Below are 22145 nucleotides of genomic sequence, written 5' to 3' on the forward strand. Positions count from 1 at the left end.
TTTTTGGTTTGCTACAATGCCTTTTCTGAAACGTTGTCTCCCTCTGCTGGAACACTGACTTCTTTCATTTAATGCCTGCAGACTATAAAAGAGAAACCAACCCAAAAAGTTTGGTTGATTAGTCTGTGGCATTCTTTTAAACTGTTGCTTATGGCGGTCTCTGTGAGCTTCTCAGTGACATTCAGCCATCCAGGTATCCCGCCTGCAGTAGACGGAATGTGGCAATGGAACGCTGGCTGTGCGTGTCATAATAGGCTCTGAGCCTTTATATACCTGCGCACAGCAGCAGCCACCTTCAGTCTGCTGCTGGACAGCCAGCAGCAGCAGCAGCAGGAGAGGTAATTAATCAGCAACCCTCCTGCTAAGGGTAGACAGCTGCTCGTTCCACCCCCCCCCGCCTTAATTGGTTCTCCTCCCTTCCAACGGTGTTGAGGCGGGTGGGAACAGCCGGGGGTTGAGGGTACTGTGCTAAAAGAGGTGGAGTTATGCAGATCTAAAACGCGTGGATTGCAGCAGCAGCAAGCCGAAAAGTGCAGGCATGTGAGGGATCTAGAGGTTGACAGCATGTCTTCTTAACGGGAGTCCAGGTGGCCATCTCCACAAATGGACTTTTCAGAATCCTTGGGTGGCACCGTAGTCGGAAACCAATTCTGGTTATCGCTTCTCGGCCTTTTGGCTAAGATCAAGTGTAGTATCTGTTCTTATCAGTTTAATATCTGATACGTCCCCTATCTGGGGACCATATATTAAATGGATTTTTAGAACAGGGAGATGGAAAAAGAGCTTGCTCTGTCCACTCCACGCATTGACCTGGTATTGCAGTATCTCCAGGACCGGTGCACCCCTTCTTTAATGCAGTTTCTAAAATCAGAAAGAATTGAATTCAATGCTTTTTGTTCATTTTGCTTGTTTGTCGGATTTTGGGATGGACTCTTTGGCTTTGCTTTTCTTCTCCTCATTGGATTTTTCATGTTAAAAGTTGCAGAAGCCAGATGACAAGCTCATTTTGGTTCAACTTCAGCAACTGTGCATTGCATTGCCATGTAATGTAATGTAATGCAATGCTATCTATCTAGCTCTCCCTCTATACTTCCTTTTGGATAAACAGACATATTAGGCAAGCATTTTGGAGCTTTCACCTAAATAACTACAGGTGGTGAGATAAGCTGCACAATATAATTGACCTTTCAGTATATTGTTGCACACACACCATCTATTTAGCAAATGCCCTTGTTATCAACAGCAGCCTTTTAAACTCACCTGAGCTAACAGGTATGTGAGCTGGTTACTCTGCTGCGCTTAAAATTTCTTTTTTGGTTTGCTACAATGCCTTTTCTGAAACGTTGTCTCCCTCTGCTGGAACACTGACTTCTTTCATTTAATGCCTGCAGACTATAAAAGAGAAACCAACCCAAAAAGTTTGGTTGATTAGTCTGTGGCATTCTTTTAAACTGTTGCTTATGGCGGTCTCTGTGAGCTTCTCAGTGACATTCAGCCATCCAGGTATCCCGCCTGCAGTAGACGGAATGTGGCAATGGAACGCTGGCTGCGCGTGTCATAATAGGCTCTGAGCCTTTATATACCTGCGCACAGCAGCAGCCACCTTCAGTCTGCTGCTGGACAGCCAGCAGCAGCAGCAGCAGGAGAGGTAATTAATCAGCAACCCTCCTGCTAAGGGTAGACAGCTGCTCGTTCCACCCCCCCCCGCCTTAATTGGTTCTCCTCCCTTCCAACGGTGTTGAGGCGGGTGGGAACAGCCGGGGGTTGAGGGTACTGTGCTAAAAGAGGTGGAGTTATGCAGATCTAAAACGCGTGGATTGCAGCAGCAGCAAGCCGAAAAGTGCAGGCATGTGAGGGATCTAGAGGTTGACAGCATGTCTTCTTAACGGGAGTCCAGGTGGCCATCTCCACAAATGGACTTTTCAGAATCCTTGGGTGGCACCGTAGTCGGAAACCAATTCTGGTTATCGCTTCTCGGCCTTTTGGCTAAGATCAAGTGTAGTATCTGTTCTTATCAGTTTAATATCTGATACGTCCCCTATCTGGGGACCATATATTAAATGGATTTTTAGAACAGGGAGATGGAAAAAGAGCTTGCTCTGTCCACTCCACGCATTGACCTGGTATTGCAGTATCTCCAGGACCGGTGCACCCCTTCTTTAATGCAGTTTCTAAAATCAGAAAGAATTGAATTCAATGCTTTTTGTTCATTTTGCTTGTTTGTCGGATTTTGGGATGGACTCTTTGGCTTTGCTTTTCTTCTCCTCATTGGATTTTTCATGTTAAAAGTTGCAGAAGCCAGATGACAAGCTCATTTTGGTTCAACTTCAGCAACTGTGCATTGCATTGCCATGTAATGTAATGTAATGCAATGCTATCTATCTAGCTCTCCCTCTATACTTCCTTTTGGATAAACAGACATATTAGGCAAGCATTTTGGAGCTTTCACCTAAATAACTACAGGTGGTGAGATAAGCTGCACAATATAATTGACCTTTCAGTATATTGTTGCACACACACCATCTATTTAGCAAATGCCCTTGTTATCAACAGCAGCCTTTTAAACTCACCTGAGCTAACAGGTATGTGAGCTGGTTACTCTGCTGCGCTTAAAATTTCTTTTTTGGTTTGCTACAATGCCTTTTCTGAAACGTTGTCTCCCTCTGCTGGAACACTGACTTCTTTCATTTAATGCCTGCAGACTATAAAAGAGAAACCAACCCAAAAAGTTTGGTTGATTAGTCTGTGGCATTCTTTTAAACTGTTGCTTATGGCGGTCTCTGTGAGCTTCTCAGTGACATTCAGCCATCCAGGTATCCCGCCTGCAGTAGACGGAATGTGGCAATGGAACGCTGGCTGCGCGTGTCATAATAGGCTCTGAGCCTTTATATACCTGCGCACAGCAGCAGCCACCTTCAGTCTGCTGCTGGACAGCCAGCAGCAGCAGCAGCAGGAGAGGTAATTAATCAGCAACCCTCCTGCTAAGGGTAGACAGCTGCTCGTTCCCCCCCCCCCCCCGCGCCTTAATTGGTTCTCCTCCCTTCCAACGGTGTTGAGGCGGGTGGGAACAGCCGGGGGTTGAGGGTACTGTGCTAAAAGAGGTGGAGTTATGCAGATCTAAAACGCGTGGATTGCAGCAGCAGCAAGCCGAAAAGTGCAGGCATGTGAGGGATCTAGAGGTTGACAGCATGTCTTCTTAACGGGAGTCCAGGTGGCCATCTCCACAAATGGACTTTTCAGAATCCTTGGGTGGCACCGTAGTCGGAAACCAATTCTGGTTATCGCTTCTCGGCCTTTTGGCTAAGATCAAGTGTAGTATCTGTTCTTATCAGTTTAATATCTGATACGTCCCCTATCTGGGGACCATATATTAAATGGATTTTTAGAACAGGGAGATGGAAAAAGAGCTTGCTCTGTCCACTCCACGCATTGACCTGGTATTGCAGTATCTCCAGGACCGGTGCACCCCTTCTTTAATGCAGTTTCTAAAATCAGAAAGAATTGAATTCAATGCTTTTTGTTCATTTTGCTTGTTTTTCGGATTTTGGGATGGACTCTTTGGCTTTGCTTTTCTTCTCCTCATTGGATTTTTCATGTTAAAAGTTGCAGAAGCCAGATGACAAGCTCATTTTGGTTCAACTTCAGCAACTGTGCATTGCATTGCCATGTAATGTAATGTAATGCAATGCTATCTATCTAGCTCTCCTTCTATACTTCCTTTTGGATAAACAGACATATTAGGCAAGCATTTTGGAGCTTTCACCTAAATAACTACAGGTGGTGAGATAAGCTGCACAATATAATTGACCTTTCAGTATATTGTTGCACACACACCATCTATTTAGCAAATGCCCCTGTTATCAACAGCAGCCTTTTAAACTCACCTGAGCTAACAGGTATGTGAGCTGGTTACTCTGCTGCGCTTAAAATTTCTTTTTTGGTTTGCTACAATGCCTTTTCTGAAACGTTGTCTCCCTCTGCTGGAACACTGACTTCTTTCATTTAATGCCTGCAGACTATAAAAGAGAAACCAACCCAAAAAGTTTGGTTGATTAGTCTGTGGCATTCTTTTAAACTGTTGCTTATGGCGGTCTCTGTGAGCTTCTCAGTGACATTCAGCCATCCAGGTATCCCGCCTGCAGTAGACGGAATGTGGCAATGGAACGCTGGCTGCGCGTGTCATAATAGGCTCTGAGCCTTTATATACCTGCGCACAGCAGCAGCCACCTTCAGTCTGCTGCTGGACAGCCAGCAGCAGCAGCAGGAGAGGTAATTAATCAGCAACCCTCCTGCTAAGGGTAGACAGCTGCTCGTTCCACCCCCCCCCCCGCCTTAATTGGTTCTCCTCCCTTCCAACGGTGTTGAGGCGGGTGGGAACAGCCGGGGGTTGAGGGTACTGTGCTAAAAGAGGTGGAGTTATGCAGATCTAAAACGCGTGGATTGCAGCAGCAGCAAGCCGAAAAGTGCAGGCATGTGAGGGATCTAGAGGTTGACAGCATGTCTTCTTAACGGGAGTCCAGGTGGCCATCTCCACAAATGGACTTTTCAGAATCCTTGGGTGGCACCGTAGTCGGAAACCAATTCTGGTTATCGCTTCTCGGCCTTTTGGCTAAGATCAAGTGTAGTATCTGTTCTTATCAGTTTAATATCTGATACGTCCCCTATCTGGGGACCATATATTAAATGGATTTTTAGAACAGGGAGATGGAAAAAGAGCTTGCTCTGTCCACTCCACGCATTGACCTGGTATTGCAGTATCTCCAGGACCGGTGCACCCCTTCTTTAATGCAGTTTCTAAAATCAGAAAGAATTGAATTCAATGCTTTTTGTTCATTTTGCTTGTTTGTCGGATTTTGGGATGGACTCTTTGGCTTTGCTTTTCTTCTCCTCATTGGATTTTTCATGTTAAAAGTTGCAGAAGCCAGATGACAAGCTCATTTTGGTTCAACTTCAGCAACTGTGCATTGCATTGCCATGTAATGTAATGTAATGCAATGCTATCTATCTAGCTCTCCCTCTATACTTCCTTTTGGATAAACAGACATATTAGGCAAGCATTTTGGAGCTTTCACCTAAATAACTACAGGTGGTGAGATAAGCTGCACAATATAATTGACCTTTCAGTATATTGTTGCACACACACCATCTATTTAGCAAATGCCCTTGTTATCAACAGCAGCCTTTTAAACTCACCTGAGCTAACAGGTATGTGAGCTGGTTACTCTGCTGCGCTTAAAATTTCTTTTTTGGTTTGCTACAATGCCTTTTCTGAAACGTTGTCTCCCTCTGCTGGAACACTGACTTCTTTCATTTAATGCCTGCAGACTATAAAAGAGAAACCAACCCAAAAAGTTTGGTTGATTAGTCTGTGGCATTCTTTTAAACTGTTGCTTATGGCGGTCTCTGTGAGCTTCTCAGTGACATTCAGCCATCCAGGTATCCCGCCTGCAGTAGACGGAATGTGGCAATGGAACGCTGGCTGCGCGTGTCATAATAGGCTCTGAGCCTTTATATACCTGCGCACAGCAGCAGCCACCTTCAGTCTGCTGCTGGACAGCCAGCAGCAGCAGCAGCAGGAGAGGTAATTAATCAGCAACCCTCCTGCTAAGGGTAGACAGCTGCTCGTTCCACCCCCCCCCCCCCCGCCTTAATTGGTTCTCCTCCCTTCCAACGGTGTTGAGGCGGGTGGGAACAGCCGGGGGTTGAGGGTACTGTGCTAAAAGAGGTGGAGTTATGCAGATCTAAAACGCGTGGATTGCAGCAGCAGCAAGCCGAAAAGTGCAGGCATGTGAGGGATCTAGAGGTTGACAGCATGTCTTCTTAACGGGAGTCCAGGTGGCCATCTCCACAAATGGACTTTTCAGAATCCTTGGGTGGCACCGTAGTCGGAAACCAATTCTGGTTATCGCTTCTTGGCCTTTTGGCTAAGATCAAGTGTAGTATCTGTTCTTATCAGTTTAATATCTGATACGTCCCCTATCTGGGGACCATATATTAAATGGATTTTTAGAACAGGGAGATGGAAAAAGAGCTTGCTCTGTCCACTCCACGCATTGACCTGGTATTGCAGTATCTCCAGGACCGGTGCACCCCTTCTTTAATGCAGTTTCTAAAATCAGAAAGAATTGAATTCAATGCTTTTTGTTCATTTTGCTTGTTTGTCGGATTTTGGGATGGACTCTTTGGCTTTGCTTTTCTTCTCCTCATTGGATTTTTCATGTTAAAAGTTGCAGAAGCCAGATGACAAGCTCATTTTGGTTCAACTTCAGCAACTGTGCATTGCATTGCCATGTAATGTAATGTAATGCAATGCTATCTATCTAGCTCTCCCTCTATACTTCCTTTTGGATAAACAGACATATTAGGCAAGCATTTTGGAGCTTTCACCTAAATAACTACAGGTGGTGAGATAAGCTGCACAATATAATTGACCTTTCAGTATATTGTTGCACACACACCATCTATTTAGCAAATGCCCTTGTTATCAACAGCAGCCTTTTAAACTCACCTGAGCTAACAGGTATGTGAGCTGGTTACTCTGCTGCGCTTAAAATTTCTTTTTTGGTTTGCTACAATGCCTTTTCTGAAACGTTGTCTCCCTCTGCTGGAACACTGACTTCTTTCATTTAATGCCTGCAGACTATAAAAGAGAAACCAACCCAAAAAGTTTGGTTGATTAGTCTGTGGCATTCTTTTAAACTGTTGCTTATGGCGGTCTCTGTGAGCTTCTCAGTGACATTCAGCCATCCAGGTATCCCGCCTGCAGTAGACGGAATGTGGCAATGGAACGCTGGCTGCGCGTGTCATAATAGGCTCTGAGCCTTTATATACCTGCGCACAGCAGCAGCCACCTTCAGTCTGCTGCTGGACAGCCAGCAGCAGCAGCAGGAGAGGTAATTAATCAGCAACCCTCCTGCTAAGGGTAGACAGCTGCTCGTTCCACCCCCCCCCCCCGCCTTAATTGGTTCTCCTCCCTTCCAACGGTGTTGAGGCGGGTGGGAACAGCCGGGGGTTGAGGGTACTGTGCTAAAAGAGGTGGAGTTATGCAGATCTAAAACGCGTGGATTGCAGCAGCAGCAAGCCGAAAAGTGCAGGCATGTGAGGGATCTAGAGGTTGACAGCATGTCTTCTTAACGGGAGTCCAGGTGGCCATCTCCACAAATGGACTTTTCAGAATCCTTGGGTGGCACCGTAGTCGGAAACCAATTCTGGTTATCGCTTCTCGGCCTTTTGGCTAAGATCAAGTGTAGTATCTGTTCTTATCAGTTTAATATCTGATACGTCCCCTATCTGGGGACCATATATTAAATGGATTTTTAGAACAGGGAGATGGAAAAAGAGCTTGCTCTGTCCACTCCACGCATTGACCTGGTATTGCAGTATCTCCAGGACCGGTGCACCCCTTCTTTAATGCAGTTTCTAAAATCAGAAAGAATTGAATTCAATGCTTTTTGTTCATTTTGCTTGTTTGTCGGATTTTGGGATGGACTCTTTGGCTTTGCTTTTCTTCTCCTCATTGGATTTTTCATGTTAAAAGTTGCAGAAGCCAGATGACAAGCTCATTTTGGTTCAACTTCAGCAACTGTGCATTGCATTGCCATGTAATGTAATGTAATGCAATGCTATCTATCTAGCTCTCCCTCTATACTTCCTTTTGGATAAACAGACATATTAGGCAAGCATTTTGGAGCTTTCACCTAAATAACTACAGGTGGTGAGATAAGCTGCACAATATAATTGACCTTTCAGTATATTGTTGCACACACACCATCTATTTAGCAAATGCCCTTGTTATCAACAGCAGCCTTTTAAACTCACCTGAGCTAACAGGTATGTGAGCTGGTTACTCTGCTGCGCTTAAAATTTCTTTTTTGGTTTGCTACAATGCCTTTTCTGAAACGTTGTCTCCCTCTGCTGGAACACTGACTTCTTTCATTTAATGCCTGCAGACTATAAAAGAGAAACCAACCCAAAAAGTTTGGTTGATTAGTCTGTGGCATTCTTTTAAACTGTTGCTTATGGCGGTCTCTGTGAGCTTCTCAGTGACATTCAGCCATCCAGGTATCCCGCCTGCAGTAGACGGAATGTGGCAATGGAACGCTGGCTGCGCGTGTCATAATAGGCTCTGAGCCTTTATATACCTGCGCACAGCAGCAGCCACCTTCAGTCTGCTGCTGGACAGCCAGCAGCAGCAGCAGCAGGAGAGGTAATTAATCAGCAACCCTCCTGCTAAGGGTAGACAGCTGCTCGTTCCACCCCCCCCCCCCCCCGCCTTAATTGGTTCTCCTCCCTTCCAACGGTGTTGAGGCGGGTGGGAACAGCCGGGGGTTGAGGGTACTGTGCTAAAAGAGGTGGAGTTATGCAGATCTAAAACGCGTGGATTGCAGCAGCAGCAAGCCGAAAAGTGCAGGCATGTGAGGGATCTAGAGGTTGACAGCATGTCTTCTTAACGGGAGTCCAGGTGGCCATCTCCACAAATGGACTTTTCAGAATCCTTGGGTGGCACCGTAGTCGGAAACCAATTCTGGTTATCGCTTCTTGGCCTTTTGGCTAAGATCAAGTGTAGTATCTGTTCTTATCAGTTTAATATCTGATACGTCCCCTATCTGGGGACCATATATTAAATGGATTTTTAGAACAGGGAGATGGAAAAAGAGCTTGCTCTGTCCACTCCACGCATTGACCTGGTATTGCAGTATCTCCAGGACCGGTGCACCCCTTCTTTAATGCAGTTTCTAAAATCAGAAAGAATTGAATTCAATGCTTTTTGTTCATTTTGCTTGTTTGTCGGATTTTGGGATGGACTCTTTGGCTTTGCTTTTCTTCTCCTCATTGGATTTTTCATGTTAAAAGTTGCAGAAGCCAGATGACAAGCTCATTTTGGTTCAACTTCAGCAACTGTGCATTGCATTGCCATGTAATGTAATGTAATGCAATGCTATCTATCTAGCTCTCCCTCTATACTTCCTTTTGGATAAACAGACATATTAGGCAAGCATTTTGGAGCTTTCACCTAAATAACTACAGGTGGTGAGATAAGCTGCACAATATAATTGACCTTTCAGTATATTGTTGCACACACACCATCTATTTAGCAAATGCCCTTGTTATCAACAGCAGCCTTTTAAACTCACCTGAGCTAACAGGTATGTGAGCTGGTTACTCTGCTGCGCTTAAAATTTCTTTTTTGGTTTGCTACAATGCCTTTTCTGAAACGTTGTCTCCCTCTGCTGGAACACTGACTTCTTTCATTTAATGCCTGCAGACTATAAAAGAGAAACCAACCCAAAAAGTTTGGTTGATTAGTCTGTGGCATTCTTTTAAACTGTTGCTTATGGCGGTCTCTGTGAGCTTCTCAGTGACATTCAGCCATCCAGGTATCCCGCCTGCAGTAGACGGAATGTGGCAATGGAACGCTGGCTGCGCGTGTCATAATAGGCTCTGAGCCTTTATATACCTGCGCACAGCAGCAGCCACCTTCAGTCTGCTGCTGGACAGTCAGCAGCAGCAGCAGCAGGAGAGGTAATTAATCAGCAACCCTCCTGCTAAGGGTAGACAGCTGCTCGTTCCACCCCCCCCCCCCCGCCTTAATTGGTTCTCCTCCCTTCCAACGGTGTTGAGGCGGGTGGGAACAGCCGGGGGTTGAGGGTACTGTGCTAAAAGAGGTGGAGTTATGCAGATCTAAAACGCGTGGATTGCAGCAGCAGCAAGCCGAAAAGTGCAGGCATGTGAGGGATCTAGAGGTTGACAGCATGTCTTCTTAACGGGAGTCCAGGTGGCCATCTCCACAAATGGACTTTTCAGAATCCTTGGGTGGCACCGTAGTCGGAAACCAATTCTGGTTATCGCTTCTTGGCCTTTTGGCTAAGATCAAGTGTAGTATCTGTTCTTATCAGTTTAATATCTGATACGTCCCCTATCTGGGGACCATATATTAAATGGATTTTTAGAACAGGGAGATGGAAAAAGAGCTTGCTCTGTCCACTCCACGCATTGACCTGGTATTGCAGTATCTCCAGGACCGGTGCACCCCTTCTTTAATGCAGTTTCTAAAATCAGAAAGAATTGAATTCAATGCTTTTTGTTCATTTTGCTTGTTTGTCGGATTTTGGGATGGACTCTTTGGCTTTGCTTTTCTTCTCCTCATTGGATTTTTCATGTTAAAAGTTGCAGAAGCCAGATGACAAGCTCATTTTGGTTCAACTTCAGCAACTGTGCATTGCATTGCCATGTAATGTAATGTAATGCAATGCTATCTATCTAGCTCTCCCTCTATACTTCCTTTTGGATAAACAGACATATTAGGCAAGCATTTTGGAGCTTTCACCTAAATAACTACAGGTGGTGAGATAAGCTGCACAATATAATTGACCTTTCAGTATATTGTTGCACACACACCATCTATTTAGCAAATGCCCTTGTTATCAACAGCAGCCTTTTAAACTCACCTGAGCTAACAGGTATGTGAGCTGGTTACTCTGCTGCGCTTAAAATTTCTTTTTTGGTTTGCTACAATGCCTTTTCTGAAACGTTGTCTCCCTCTGCTGGAACACTGACTTCTTTCATTTAATGCCTGCAGACTATAAAAGAGAAACCAACCCAAAAAGTTTGGTTGATTAGTCTGTGGCATTCTTTTAAACTGTTGCTTATGGCGGTCTCTGTGAGCTTCTCAGTGACATTCAGCCATCCAGGTATCCCGCCTGCAGTAGACGGAATGTGGCAATGGAACGCTGGCTGCGCGTGTCATAATAGGCTCTGAGCCTTTATATACCTGCGCACAGCAGCAGCCACCTTCAGTCTGCTGCTGGACAGCCAGCAGCAGCAGCAGCAGGAGAGGTAATTAATCAGCAACCCTCCTGCTAAGGGTAGACAGCTGCTCGTTCCACCCCCCCCCCCCGCCTTAATTGGTTCTCCTCCCTTCCAACGGTGTTGAGGCGGGTGGGAACAGCCGGGGGTTGAGGGTACTGTGCTAAAAGAGGTGGAGTTATGCAGATCTAAAACGCGTGGATTGCAGCAGCAGCAAGCCAAAAAGTGCAGGCATGTGAGGGATCTAGAGGTTGACAGCATGTCTTCTTAACGGGAGTCCAGGTGGCCATCTCCACAAATGGACTTTTCAGAATCCTTGGGTGGCACCGTAGTCGGAAACCAATTCTGGTTATCGCTTCTCGGCCTTTTGGCTAAGATCAAGTGTAGTATCTGTTCTTATCAGTTTAATATCTGATACGTCCCCTATCTGGGGACCATATATTAAATGGATTTTTAGAACAGGGAGATGGAAAAAGAGCTTGCTCTGTCCACTCCACGCATTGACCTGGTATTGCAGTATCTCCAGGACCGGTGCACCCCTTCTTTAATGCAGTTTCTAAAATCAGAAAGAATTGAATTCAATGCTTTTTGTTCATTTTGCTTGTTTGTCGGATTTTGGGATGGACTCTTTGGCTTTGCTTTTCTTCTCCTCATTGGATTTTTCATGTTAAAAGTTGCAGAAGCCAGATGACAAGCTCATTTTGGTTCAACTTCAGCAACTGTGCATTGCATTGCCATGTAATGTAATGTAATGCAATGCTATCTATCTAGCTCTCCCTCTATACTTCCTTTTGGATAAACAGACATATTAGGCAAGCATTTTGGAGCTTTCACCTAAATAACTACAGGTGGTGAGATAAGCTGCACAATATAATTGACCTTTCAGTATATTGTTGCACACACACCATCTATTTAGCAAATGCCCTTGTTATCAACAGCAGCCTTTTAAACTCACCTGAGCTAACAGGTATGTGAGCTGGTTACTCTGCTGCGCTTAAAATTTCTTTTTTGGTTTGCTACAATGCCTTTTCTGAAACGTTGTCTCCCTCTGCTGGAACACTGACTTCTTTCATTTAATGCCTGCAGACTATAAAAGAGAAACCAACCCAAAAAGTTTGGTTGATTAGTCTGTGGCATTCTTTTAAACTGTTGCTTATGGCGGTCTCTGTGAGCTTCTCAGTGACATTCAGCCATCCAGGTATCCCGGAATGTGGCAATGGAACGCTGGCTGCGCGTGTCATAATAGGCTCTGAGCCTTTATATACCTGCGCACAGCAGCAGCCACCTTCAGTCTGCTGCTGGACAGCCAGCAGCAGCAGCAGCAGGAGAGGTAATTAATCAGCAACCCTCCTGCTAAGGGTAGACAGCTGCTCGTTCCACCCCCCCCCCCGCCTTAATTGGTTCTCCTCCCTTCCAACGGTGTTGAGGCGGGTGGGAACAGCCGGGGGTTGAGGGTACTGTGCTAAAAGAGGTGGAGTTATGCAGATCTAAAACGCGTGGATTGCAGCAGCAGCAAGCCGAAAAGTGCAGGCATGTGAGGGATCTAGAGGTTGACAGCATGTCTTCTTAACGGGAGTCCAGGTGGCCATCTCCACAAATGGACTTTTCAGAATCCTTGGGTGGCACCGTAGTCGGAAACCAATTCTGGTTATCGCTTCTCGGCCTTTTGGCTAAGATCAAGTGTAGTATCTGTTCTTATCAGTTTAATATCTGATACGTCCCCTATCTGGGGACCATATATTAAATGGATTTTTAGAACAGGGAGATGGAAAAAGAGCTTGCTCTGTCCACTCCACGCATTGACCTGGTATTGCAGTATCTCCAGGACCGGTGCACCCCTTCTTTAATGCAGTTTCTAAAATCAGAAAGAATTGAATTCAATGCTTTTTGTTCATTTTGCTTGTTTGTCGGATTTTGGGATGGACTCTTTGGCTTTGCTTTTCTTCTCCTCATTGGATTTTTCATGTTAAAAGTTGCAGAAGCCAGATGACAAGCTCATTTTGGTTCAACTTCAGCAAGTGTGCATTGCATTGCCATGTAATGTAATGTAATGCAATGCTATCTATCTAGCTCTCCCTCTATACTTCCTTTTGGATAAACAGACATATTAGGCAAGCATTTTGGAGCTTTCACCTAAATAACTACAGGTGGTGAGATAAGCTGCACAAAATAATTGACCTTTCAGTATATTGTTGCACACACACCATCTATTTAGCAAATGCCCTTGTTATCAACAGCAGCCTTTTAAACTCACCTGAGCTAACAGGTATGTGAGCTGGTTACTCTGCTGCGCTTAAAATTTCTTTTTTGGTTTGCTACAATGCCTTTTCTGAAACGTTGTCTCCCTCTGCTGGAACACTGACTTCTTTCATTTAATGCCTGCAGACTATAAAAGAGAAACCAACCCAAAAAGTTTGGTTGATTAGTCTGTGGCATTCTTTTAAACTGTTGCTTATGGCGGTCTCTGTGAGCTTCTCAGTGACATTCAGCCATCCAGGTATCCCGCCTGCAGTAGACGGAATGTGGCAATGGAACGCTGGCTGCGCGTGTCATAATAGGCTCTGAGCCTTTATATACCTGCGCACAGCAGCAGCCACCTTCAGTCTGCTGCTGGACAGCCAGCAGCAGCAGCAGCAGGAGAGGTAATTAATCAGCAACCCTCCTGCTAAGGGTAGACAGCTGCTCGTTCCACCCCCCCCCCGCCTTAATTGGTTCTCCTCCCTTCCAACGGTGTTGAGGCGGGTGGGAACAGCCGGGGGTTGAGGGTACTGTGCTAAAAGAGGTGGAGTTATGCAGATCTAAAACGCGTGGATTGCAGCAGCAGCAAGCCGAAAAGTGCAGGCATGTGAGGGATCTAGAGGTTGACAGCATGTCTTCTTAACGGGAGTCCAGGTGGCCATCTCCACAAATGGACTTTTCAGAATCCTTGGGTGGCACCGTAGTCGGAAACCAATTCTGGTTATCGCTTCTCGGCCTTTTGGCTAAGATCAAGTGTAGTATCTGTTCTTATCAGTTTAATATCTGATACGTCCCCTATCTGGGGACCATATATTAAATGGATTTTTAGAACAGGGAGATGGAAAAAGAGCTTGCTCTGTCCACTCCACGCATTGACCTGGTATTGCAGTATCTCCAGGACCGGTGCACCCCTTCTTTAATGCAGTTTCTAAAATCAGAAAGAATTGAATTCAATGCTTTTTGTTCATTTTGCTTGTTTGTCGGATTTTGGGATGGACTCTTTGGCTTTGCTTTTCTTCTCCTCATTGGATTTTTCATGTTAAAAGTTGCAGAAGCCAGATGACAAGCTCATTTTGGTTCAACTTCAGCAACTGTGCATTGCATTGCCATGTAATGTAATGTAATGCAATGCTATCTATCTAGCTCTCCCTCTATACTTCCTTTTGGATAAACAGACATATTAGGCAAGCATTTTGGAGCTTTCACCTAAATAACTACAGGTGGTGAGATAAGCTGCACAATATAATTGACCTTTCAGTATATTGTTGCACACACACCATCTATTTAGCAAATGCCCTTGTTATCAACAGCAGCCTTTTAAACTCACCTGAGCTAACAGGTATGTAAGCTGGTTACTCTGCTGCGCTTAAAATTTCTTTTTTGGTTTGCTACAATGCCTTTTCTGAAACGTTGTCTCCCTCTGCTGGAACACTGACTTCTTTCATTTAATGCCTGCAGACTATAAAAGAGAAACCAACCCAAAAAGTTTGGTTGATTAGTCTGTGGCATTCTTTTAAACTGTTGCTTATGGCGGTCTCTGTGAGCTTCTCAGTGACATTCAGCCATCCAGGTATCCCGCCTGCAGTAGACGGAATGTGGCAATGGAACGCTGGCTGCGCGTGTCATAATAGGCTCTGAGCCTTTATATACCTGCGCACAGCAGCAGCCACCTTCAGTCTGCTGCTGGACAGCCAGCAGCAGCAGCAGCAGGAGAGGTAATTAATCAGCAACCCTCCTGCTAAGGGTAGACAGCTGCTCGTTCCACCCCCCCCCCCCCCGCCTTAATTGGTTCTCCTCCCTTCCAACGGTGTTGAGGCGGGTGGGAGCAGCCGGGGGTTGAGGGTACTGTGCTAAAAGAGGTGGAGTTATGCAGATCTAAAACGCGTGGATTGCAGCAGCAGCAAGCCGAAAAGTGCAGGCATGTGAGGGATCTAGAGGTTGACAGCATGTCTTCTTAACGGGAGTCCAGGTGGCCATCTCCACAAATGGACTTTTCAGAATCCTTGGGTGGCACCGTAGTCGGAAACCAATTCTGGTTATCGCTTCTCGGCCTTTTGGCTAAGATCAAGTGTAGTATCTGTTCTTATCAGTTTAATATCTGATACGTCCCCTATCTGGGGACCATATATTAAATGGATTTTTAGAACAGGGAGATGGAAAAAGAGCTTGCTCTGTCCACTCCACGCATTGACCTGGTATTGCAGTATCTCCAGGACCGGTGCACCCCTTCTTTAATGCAGTTTCTAAAATCAGAAAGAATTGAATTCAATGCTTTTTGTTCATTTTGCTTGTTTGTCGGATTTTGGGATGGACTCTTTGGCTTTGCTTTTCTTCTCCTCATTGGATTTTTCATGTTAAAAGTTGCAGAAGCCAGATGACAAGCTCATTTTGGTTCAACTTCAACAACTGTGCATTGCATTGCCATGTAATGTAATGTAATGCAATGCTATCTATCTAGCTCTCCCTCTATACTTCCTTTTGGATAAACAGACATATTAGGCAAGCATTTTGGAGCTTTCACCTAAATAACTACAGGTGGTGAGATAAGCTGCACAATATAATTGACCTTTCAGTATATTGTTGCACACACACCATCTATTTAGCAAATGCCCTTGTTATCAACAGCAGCCTTTTAAACTCACCTGAGCTAACAGGTATGTGAGCTGGTTACTCTGCTGCGCTTAAAATTTCTTTTTTGGTTTGCTACAATGCCTTTTCTGAAACGTTGTCTCCCTCTGCTGGAACACTGACTTCTTTCATTTAATGCCTGCAGACTATAAAAGAGAAACCAACCCAAAAAGTTTGGTTGATTAGTCTGTGGCATTCTTTTAAACTGTTGCTTATGGCGGTCTCTGTGAGCTTCTCAGTGACATTCAGCCATCCAGGTATCCCGCCTGCAGTAGACGGAATGTGGCAATGGAACGCTGGCTGCGCGTGTCATAATAGGCTCTGAGCCTTTATATACCTGCGCACAGCAGCAGCCACCTTCAGTCTGCTGCTGGACAGCCAGCAGCAGCAGCAGCAGGAGAGGTAATTAATCAGCAACCCTCCTGCTAAGGGTAGACAGCTGCTCGTTCCACCCCCCCCCCCGCCTTAATTGGTTCTCCTCCCTTCCAACGGTGTTGAGGCGGGTGGGAACAGCCGGGGGTTGAGGGTACTGTGCTAAAAGAGGTGGAGTTATGCAGATCTAAAACGCGTGGATTGCAGCAGCAGCAAGCCGAAAAGTGCAGGCATGTGAGGGATCTAGAGGTTGACAGCATGTCTTCTTAACGGGAGTCCAGGTGGCCATCTCCACAAATGGACTTTTCAGAATCCTTGGGTGGCACCGTAGTCGGAAACCAATTCTGGTTATCGCTTCTCGGCCTTTTGGCTAAGATCAAGTGTAGTATCTGTTCTTATCAGTTTAATATCTGATACGTCCCCTATCTGGGGACCATATATTAAATGGATTTTTAGAACAGGGAGATGGAAAAAGAGCTTGCTCTGTCCACTCCACGCATTGACCTGGTATTGCAGTATCTCCAGGACCGGTGCACCCCTTCTTTAATGCAGTTTCTAAAATCAGAAAGAATTGAATTCAATGCTTTTTGTTCATTTTGCTTGTTTGTCGGATTTTGGGATGGACTCTTTGGCTTTGCTTTTCTTCTCCTCATTGGATTTTTCATGTTAAAAGTTGCAGAAGCCAGATGACAAGTTCATTTTGGTTCAACTTCAGCAACTGTGCATTGCATTGCCATGTAATGTAATGTAATGCAATGCTATCTATCTAGCTCTCCCTCTATACTTCCTTTTGGATAAACAGACATATTAGGCAAGCATTTTGGAGCTTTCACCTAAATAACTACAGGTGGTGAGATAAGCTGCACAATATAATTGACCTTTCAGTATATTGTTGCACACACACCATCTATTTAGCAAATGCCCTTGTTATCAACAGCAGCCTTTTAAACTCACCTGAGCTAACAGGTATGTGAGCTGGTTACTCTGCTGCGCTTAAAATTTCTTTTTTGGTTTGCTACAATGCCTTTTCTGAAACGTTGTCTCCCTCTGCTGGAACACTGACTTCTTTCATTTAATGCCTGCAGACTATAAAAGAGAAACCAACCCAAAAAGTTTGGTTGATTAGTCTGTGGCATTCTTTTAAACTGTTGCTTATGGCGGTCTCTGTGAGCTTCTCAGTGACATTCAGCCATCCAGGTATCCCGCCTGCAGTAGACGGAATGTGGCAATGGAACGCTGGCTGCGCGTGTCATAATAGGCTCTGAGCCTTTATATACCTGCGCACAGCAGCAGCCACCTTCAGTCTGCTGCTGGACAGCCAGCAGCAGCAGCAGCAGGAGAGGTAATTAATCAGCAACCCTCCTGCTAAGGGTAGACAGCTGCTCGTTCCACCCCCCCCCCCCCCCGCCTTAATTGGTTCTCCTCCCTTCCAACGGTGTTGAGGCGGGTGGGAACAGCCGGGGGTTGAGGGTACTGTGCTAAAAGAGGTGGAGTTATGCAGATCTAAAACGCGTGGATTGCAGCAGCAGCAAGCCGAAAAGTGCAGGCATGTGAGGGATCTAGAGGTTGACAGCATGTCTTCTTAACGGGAGTCCAGGTGGCCATCTCCACAAATGGACTTTTCAGAATCCTTGGGTGGCACCGTAGTCGGAAACCAATTCTGGTTATCGCTTCTCGGCCTTTTGGCTAAGATCAAGTGTAGTATCTGTTCTTATCAGTTTAATATCTGATACGTCCCCTATCTGGGGACCATATATTAAATGGATTTTTAGAACAGGGAGATGGAAAAAGAGCTTGCTCTGTCCACTCCACGCATTGACCTGGTATTGCAGTATCTCCAGGACCGGTGCACCCCTTCTTTAATGCAGTTTCTAAAATCAGAAAGAATTGAATTCAATGCTTTTTGTTCATTTTGCTTGTTTGTCGGATTTTGGGATGGACTCTTTGGCTTTGCTTTTCTTCTCCTCATTGGATTTTTCATGTTAAAAGTTGCAGAAGCCAGATGACAAGCTCATTTTGGTTCAACTTCAGCAACTGTGCATTGCATTGCCATGTAATGTAATGTAATGCAATGCTATCTATCTAGCTCTCCCTCTATACTTCCTTTTGGATAAACAGACATATTAGGCAAGCATTTTGGAGCTTTCACCTAAATAACTACAGGTGGTGAGATAAGCTGCACAATATAATTGACCTTTCAGTATATTGTTGCACACACACCATCTATTTAGCAAATGCCCTTGTTATCAACAGCAGCCTTTTAAACTCACCTGAGCTAACAGGTATGTGAGCTGGTTACTCTGCTGCGCTTAAAATTTCTTTTTTGGTTTGCTACAATGCCTTTTCTGAAACGTTGTCTCCCTCTGCTGGAACACTGACTTCTTTCATTTAATGCCTGCAGACTATAAAAGAGAAACCAACCCAAAAAGTTTGGTTGATTAGTCTGTGGCATTCTTTTAAACTGTTGCTTATGGCGGTCTCTGTGAGCTTCTCAGTGACATTCAGCCATCCAGGTATCCCGCCTGCAGTAGACGGAATGTGGCAATGGAACGCTGGCTGCGCGTGTCATAATAGGCTCTGAGCCTTTATATACCTGCGCACAGCAGCAGCCACCTTCAGTCTGCTGCTGGACAGCCAGCAGCAGCAGCAGCAGGAGAGGTAATTAATCAGCAACCCTCCTGCTAAGGGTAGACAGCTGCTTGTTCCACCCCCCCCCCCCCCCCGCCTTAATTGGTTCTCCTCCCTTCCAACGGTGTTGAGGCGGGTGGGAACAGCCGGGGGTTGAGGGTACTGTGCTAAAAGAGGTGGAGTTATGCAGATCTAAAACGCGTGGATTGCAGCAGCAGCAAGCCGAAAAGTGCAGGCATGTGAGGGATCTAGAGGTTGACAGCATGTCTTCTTAACGGGAGTCCAGGTGGCCATCTCCACAAATGGACTTTTCAGAATCCTTGGGTGGCACCGTAGTCGGAAACCAATTCTGGTTATCGCTTCTCGGCCTTTTGGCTAAGATCAAGTGTAGTATCTGTTCTTATCAGTTTAATATCTGATACGTCCCCTATCTGGGGACCATATATTAAATGGATTTTTAGAACAGGGAGATGGAAAAAGAGCTTGCTCTGTCCACTCCACGCATTGACCTGGTATTGCAGTATCTCCAGGACCGGTGCACCCCTTCTTTAATGCAGTTTCTAAAATCAGAAAGAATTGAATTCAATGCTTTTTGTTCATTTTGCTTGTTTGTCGGATTTTGGGATGGACTCTTTGGCTTTGCTTTTCTTCTCCTCATTGGATTTTTCATGTTAAAAGTTGCAGAAGCCAGATGACAAGCTCATTTTGGTTCAACTTCAGCAACTGTGCATTGCATTGCCATGTAATGTAATGTAATGCAATGCTATCTATCTAGCTCTCCCTCTATACTTCCTTTTGGATAAACAGACATATTAGGCAAGCATTTTGGAGCTTTCACCTAAATAACTACAGGTGGTGAGATAAGCTGCACAATATAATTGACCTTTCAGTATATTGTTGCACACACACCATCTATTTAGCAAATGCCCTTGTTATCAACAGCAGCCTTTTAAACTCACCTGAGCTAACAGGTATGTGAGCTGGTTACTCTGCTGCGCTTAAAATTTCTTTTTTGGTTTGCTACAATGCCTTTTCTGAAACGTTGTCTCCCTCTGCTGGAACACTGACTTCTTTCATTTAATGCCTGCAGACTATAAAAGAGAAACCAACCCAAAAAGTTTGGTTGATTAGTCTGTGGCATTCTTTTAAACTGTTGCTTATGGCGGTCTCTGTGAGCTTCTCAGTGACATTCAGCCATCCAGGTATCCCGCCTGCAGTAGACGGAATGTGGCAATGGAACGCTGGCTGCGCGTGTCATAATAGGCTCTGAGCCTTTATATACCTGCGCACAGCAGCAGCCACCTTCAGTCTGCTGCTGGACAGCCAGCAGCAGCAGCAGCAGGAGAGGTAATTAATCAGCAACCCTCCTGCTAAGGGTAGACAGCTGCTCGTTCCACCCCCCCCCCCCCGCCTTAATTGGTTCTCCTCCCTTCCAACGGTGTTGAGGCGGGTGGGAACAGCCGGGGGTTGAGGGTACTGTGCTAAAAGAGGTGGAGTTATGCAGATCTAAAACGCGTGGATTGCAGCAGCAGCAAGCCGAAAAGTGCAGGCATGTGAGGGATCTAGAGGTTGACAGCATGTCTTCTTAACGGGAGTCCAGGTGGCCATCTCCACAAATGGACTTTTCAGAATCCTTGGGTGGCACCGTAGTCGGAAACCAATTCTGGTTATCGCTTCTCGGCCTTTTGGCTAAGATCAAGTGTAGTATCTGTTCTTATCAGTTTAATATCTGATACGTCCCCTATCTGGGGACCATATATTAAATGGATTTTTAGAACAGGGAGATGGAAAAAGAGCTTGCTCTGTCCACTCCACGCATTGACCTGGTATTGCAGTATCTCCAGGACCGGTGCACCCCTTCTTTAATGCAGTTTCTAAAATCAGAAAGAATTGAATTCAATGCTTTTTGTTCATTTTGCTTGTTTGTCGGATTTTGGGATGGACTCTTTGGCTTTGCTTTTCTTCTCCTCATTGGATTTTTCATGTTAAAAGTTGCAGAAGCCAGATGACAAGCTCATTTTGGTTCAACTTCAGCAACTGTGCATTGCATTGCCATGTAATGTAATGTAATGCAATGCTATCTATCTAGCTCTCCCTCTATACTTCCTTTTGGATAAACAGACATATTAGGCAAGCATTTTGGAGCTTTCACCTAAATAACTACAGGTGGTGAGATAAGCTGCACAATATAATTGACCTTTCAGTATATTGTTGCACACACACCATCTATTTAGCAAATGCCCTTGTTATCAACAGCAGCCTTTTAAACTCACCTGAGCTAACAGGTATGTGAGCTGGTTACTCTGCTGCGCTTAAAATTTCTTTTTTGGTTTGCTACAATGCCTTTTCTGAAACGTTGTCTCCCTCTGCTGGAACACTGACTTCTTTCATTTAATGCCTGCAGACTATAAAAGAGAAACCAACCCAAAAAGTTTGGTTGATTAGTCTGTGGCATTCTTTTAAACTGTTGCTTATGGCGGTCTCTGTGAGCTTCTCAGTGACATTCAGCCATCCAGGTATCCCGCCTGCAGTAGACGGAATGTGGCAATGGAACGCTGGCTGCGCGTGTCATAATAGGCTCTGAGCCTTTATATACCTGCGCACAGCAGCAGCCACCTTCAGTCTGCTGCTGGACAGCCAGCAGCAGCAGCAGCAGCAGGAGAGGTAATTAATCAGCAACCCTCCTGCTAAGGGTAGACAGCTGCTCGTTCCACCCCCCCCCCGCCTTAATTGGTTCTCCTCCCTTCCAACGGTGTTGAGGCGGGTGGGAACAGCCGGGGGTTGAGGGTACTGTGCTAAAAGAGGTGGAGTTATGCAGATCTAAAACGCGTGGATTGCAGCAGCAGCAAGCCGAAAAGTGCAGGCATGTGAGGGATCTAGAGGTTGACAGCATGTCTTCTTAACGGGAGTCCAGGTGGCCATCTCCACAAATGGACTTTTCAGAATCCTTGGGTGGCACCGTAGTCGGAAACCAATTCTGGTTATCGCTTCTCGGCCTTTTGGCTAAGATCAAGTGTAGTATCTGTTCTTATCAGTTTAATATCTGATACGTCCCCTATCTGGGGACCATATATTAAATGGATTTTTAGAACAGGGAGATGGAAAAAGAGCTTGCTCTGTCCACTCCACGCATTGACCTGGTATTGCAGTATCTCCAGGACCGGTGCACCCCTTCTTTAATGCAGTTTCTAAAATCGTGCAGCACGAATATAAAAGGATCAGTACGTTTTCTGAAAACCAGTGTCGGAAGCACTTAGAGAGAACCCTATGGCTCTTAGCCCCCAGATAACATGCAAGGATTCAAGTACGCGGGACCCCGCTAATCCGCTGATGGGCCGGATATCTGCAACGTACAGAGCTGGAATTCCTACAGAAATACAAAAGTGACCAGTAAATTCTGGACTATAAATTCTTATTATCTGCTTTATTTGTATCTTATTTTTCCACCCCAATGTATTCTCAAAAAAGTGATG

General features: G+C 45.3%; 17 non-coding genes across 17 annotated transcripts; all 17 read left to right on the forward strand.

Moving 5' to 3' along the window:
• Window positions 1–656: 656 nt before the first annotated feature.
• LOC141219463 (U2 spliceosomal RNA) lies at window positions 657–847 on the forward strand. The gene has a single exon (XR_012287936.1). It is a non-coding gene; the product is annotated as a U2 spliceosomal RNA (small nuclear RNA).
• Window positions 848–1966: 1119 nt separating this feature from the next.
• Window positions 1967–2157, forward strand: LOC141219464 (U2 spliceosomal RNA). The gene has a single exon (XR_012287937.1). It is a non-coding gene; the product is annotated as a U2 spliceosomal RNA (small nuclear RNA).
• A 1123-nt stretch (window positions 2158–3280) lies between these two features.
• Window positions 3281–3471, forward strand: LOC141219465 (U2 spliceosomal RNA). Its single transcript, XR_012287938.1, has one exon. It is a non-coding gene; the product is annotated as a U2 spliceosomal RNA (small nuclear RNA).
• A 1118-nt stretch (window positions 3472–4589) lies between these two features.
• LOC141219466 (U2 spliceosomal RNA) lies at window positions 4590–4780 on the forward strand. Its single transcript, XR_012287939.1, has one exon. It is a non-coding gene; the product is annotated as a U2 spliceosomal RNA (small nuclear RNA).
• A 1124-nt stretch (window positions 4781–5904) lies between these two features.
• Window positions 5905–6095, forward strand: LOC141219482 (U2 spliceosomal RNA). Its single transcript, XR_012287955.1, has one exon. It is a non-coding gene; the product is annotated as a U2 spliceosomal RNA (small nuclear RNA).
• A 1119-nt stretch (window positions 6096–7214) lies between these two features.
• LOC141219468 (U2 spliceosomal RNA) lies at window positions 7215–7405 on the forward strand. The gene has a single exon (XR_012287941.1). It is a non-coding gene; the product is annotated as a U2 spliceosomal RNA (small nuclear RNA).
• Window positions 7406–8530: 1125 nt separating this feature from the next.
• Window positions 8531–8721, forward strand: LOC141219483 (U2 spliceosomal RNA). Its single transcript, XR_012287956.1, has one exon. It is a non-coding gene; the product is annotated as a U2 spliceosomal RNA (small nuclear RNA).
• A 1123-nt stretch (window positions 8722–9844) lies between these two features.
• Window positions 9845–10035, forward strand: LOC141219484 (U2 spliceosomal RNA). Its single transcript, XR_012287957.1, has one exon. It is a non-coding gene; the product is annotated as a U2 spliceosomal RNA (small nuclear RNA).
• Window positions 10036–11157: 1122 nt separating this feature from the next.
• On the forward strand, window positions 11158–11348 carry LOC141219469 (U2 spliceosomal RNA). The gene has a single exon (XR_012287942.1). It is a non-coding gene; the product is annotated as a U2 spliceosomal RNA (small nuclear RNA).
• Window positions 11349–12456: 1108 nt separating this feature from the next.
• LOC141219470 (U2 spliceosomal RNA) lies at window positions 12457–12647 on the forward strand. Its single transcript, XR_012287943.1, has one exon. It is a non-coding gene; the product is annotated as a U2 spliceosomal RNA (small nuclear RNA).
• A 1120-nt stretch (window positions 12648–13767) lies between these two features.
• On the forward strand, window positions 13768–13958 carry LOC141219471 (U2 spliceosomal RNA). The gene has a single exon (XR_012287944.1). It is a non-coding gene; the product is annotated as a U2 spliceosomal RNA (small nuclear RNA).
• Window positions 13959–15082: 1124 nt separating this feature from the next.
• Window positions 15083–15273, forward strand: LOC141219472 (U2 spliceosomal RNA). The gene has a single exon (XR_012287945.1). It is a non-coding gene; the product is annotated as a U2 spliceosomal RNA (small nuclear RNA).
• Window positions 15274–16394: 1121 nt separating this feature from the next.
• LOC141219473 (U2 spliceosomal RNA) lies at window positions 16395–16585 on the forward strand. Its single transcript, XR_012287946.1, has one exon. It is a non-coding gene; the product is annotated as a U2 spliceosomal RNA (small nuclear RNA).
• Window positions 16586–17710: 1125 nt separating this feature from the next.
• LOC141219474 (U2 spliceosomal RNA) lies at window positions 17711–17901 on the forward strand. The gene has a single exon (XR_012287947.1). It is a non-coding gene; the product is annotated as a U2 spliceosomal RNA (small nuclear RNA).
• Window positions 17902–19027: 1126 nt separating this feature from the next.
• On the forward strand, window positions 19028–19218 carry LOC141219475 (U2 spliceosomal RNA). Its single transcript, XR_012287948.1, has one exon. It is a non-coding gene; the product is annotated as a U2 spliceosomal RNA (small nuclear RNA).
• A 1123-nt stretch (window positions 19219–20341) lies between these two features.
• On the forward strand, window positions 20342–20532 carry LOC141219476 (U2 spliceosomal RNA). Its single transcript, XR_012287949.1, has one exon. It is a non-coding gene; the product is annotated as a U2 spliceosomal RNA (small nuclear RNA).
• A 1123-nt stretch (window positions 20533–21655) lies between these two features.
• LOC141219477 (U2 spliceosomal RNA) lies at window positions 21656–21846 on the forward strand. The gene has a single exon (XR_012287950.1). It is a non-coding gene; the product is annotated as a U2 spliceosomal RNA (small nuclear RNA).
• Window positions 21847–22145: the final 299 nt, after the last annotated feature.

The sequence above is a fragment of the Phyllobates terribilis genome, unplaced genomic scaffold (genome assembly GCF_046119375.1).
Source record: "Phyllobates terribilis strain yellow unplaced genomic scaffold, ASM4611937v1 Scaffold_274__1_contigs__length_2534360, whole genome shotgun sequence".
Lineage (NCBI taxonomy): Eukaryota > Metazoa > Chordata > Amphibia > Anura > Dendrobatidae > Phyllobates > Phyllobates terribilis.